The sequence below is a fragment of the Pundamilia nyererei genome, unplaced genomic scaffold, assembly GCF_000239375.1.
Source record: "Pundamilia nyererei isolate P.nyererei 1_Seehausen unplaced genomic scaffold, PunNye1.0 scaffold00023, whole genome shotgun sequence".
NCBI lineage: Eukaryota > Metazoa > Chordata > Actinopteri > Cichliformes > Cichlidae > Pundamilia > Pundamilia nyererei.
Genome location: NW_005187424.1, coordinates 5,162,040 through 5,164,231, shown reverse-complemented (window position 1 = coordinate 5,164,231; position 2,192 = coordinate 5,162,040).

Here is a 2,192-nt window from a genome sequence, read left to right as displayed (position 1 = left end):
TGAGCAGCTCCTTCAGTGGCAGGCTGCGGCACCCACGTGTGGGACTAATAAAGGTTATCTTATCTTATATACATCAGTCTAAGTGGGGTTGACCAGACTTCTCTTCCCCGAGCCTCTACCTCTACCTCTAACTCTGGGAGGACACCAAGGGGTTCCTGGGCTAGCCAAGCGACATAACCTCTCCAATGCATCCCAAATCTGCCTTGAGGTATCCTTTCAGAGGTTTCTTCATGTTAACAGGGAGTTTTTCCCTCCCGGTGACGCCAAGTACCTGCTGAAAGGGTCTCATCTGATAGTTGTCTGATTGAATTTAATGAACAACAATGTCTGAAAATATTGTTATCTTCTTTTGTGTTATATTTCATTATGAGTTTTTGTCTGTTCTTTGGATCTCTGTACTTTGTAAAATAGTCTGACAGAACAGAGTGAAAACCATGGTTAAGATGGTTGGAGCACTCTCCTCTAGGGAATGAGATGGCAGACGTCAGTGAACAACTCCCACTGTAATTAATCTAAAAAGTGTTTAATCGGCTTGTTAATTAGCAGCACTCGGATTGTAATGGGACTCTTAAAGTCAGGTGCACTAGAAAGGTCAGACAGTTTCACATTTTACTTTAAAATGTAGATGTGTTTAATTAAAGCTATCAAGATCTAGTGTATTTGTGATTAGTGAAGTCATTTCTAATAAGGTGAAAGGCCGAAATTATTATTCTATTTACAGACACACACTCAGTGTTTGGAAATTTTACCAGCACACCTCCAAAAATTTAATTACACTATAAGACAGAGTGTCCAATAACTCCTGACTGGTGTGGGGTGTTAAACTGTTTCAAATGACATTAAAATGTAATTCCTGCCAGTAAGACCACAGTGAAAGAGGAGTTTACAGACTAATTTGGTTACATGTCCTTCATGCCTATGGATGGATGAGGCAGGAAAATTAAAGCCTCCCCCACTTTTGGCCCAGTATGTAGTCTTATACTTAGAAAATTATCATCTTCATGCCTAATGGCATATAAGGACAGACAAGCCTCCTCCACTGTTGGCTATTTGTGGATGACTTGGCAGTGTGACCACAACTCATCATCACTCCTTTTTAGCTTAGCTTTTTGTGGACATAAACCAATGTCTGCTTTTATAAATTTAATTTGTGTTGACTTTTGGACTGAAATGTTGACGTCTTGAGACATTCTGGATTGAAGATTGAAGCAGATCTGTTGAATTTGCCCCATGATTTAATTATAAAGTGTGAGTATCTTGTCTAGTGTCATATAAATGAGAAACCAGACTCCTCCGGTCCTGGCAGTTTACAGCATGCTTGGCAGCAGGACTTCCGCTTCTTGTCCATAATAGGTTTTTCCCATTTCTCTCTCTCTTTTTTATAGATCATTTAGCATTTAGTCATTTCTTGCATGTCCTGATATTCTTGATATCCATAAAAAGGCTATATTTATAAAATAAAATTGCAAAAACACCATCTAAATAATTTTGCACTTGGTACCTAGCAACCATCAGTTCTTAGTAGTTGGTGCTCGTTATAGTGGAAAAACACTGGCTATTGTTAAAGGAATGCAATTAAACTGCAATATAAAATATATAATTGCCCAGCTAATGCAATCTACAATATGACAGAAAAAAAAGAATGATTAAAATACATTTTAGCATTTGTCTGTGACACCTTGAGGTAGTCCAAAAAAAAATTCTTGGTGATTATCTTGTAATTTTCCAGGAAGCATCAGTTTAAATGGTAAAAGCTCATCAGAACAACTAAAAGAAAAAAAAACAACAATGTCAAAATGACTTTTTTTTAAGAATTAATATTTCACCATATAGTGTGAAAGCCTCTTGTCAAGGAACTCAAATCAATTCAGTTTTACTTATATATCATAAAATCAAAACAGTGCTGCCTGTAATGCGCAGCAGCACAAAGCATAGCTGCACAAATAACACTGGCACACTGGAAGAAGTAACCTCTGAACCAAAAATAACTGTATAAAATTCTAAATGTCCCTCAAACTCATTTTAATTAGCATATTTACGTGAAACCCTATTCATTAGGGGTGCAACGATATTCGTATCGATATTGAACCGTTCGATACAGTGCTTTCGGTTCGGTACGCATATGTATCGAACAATACAACATTTGTAATTTATTTTATCAATTTTCCTTCTGACGATGCTGTCTGTGTTGA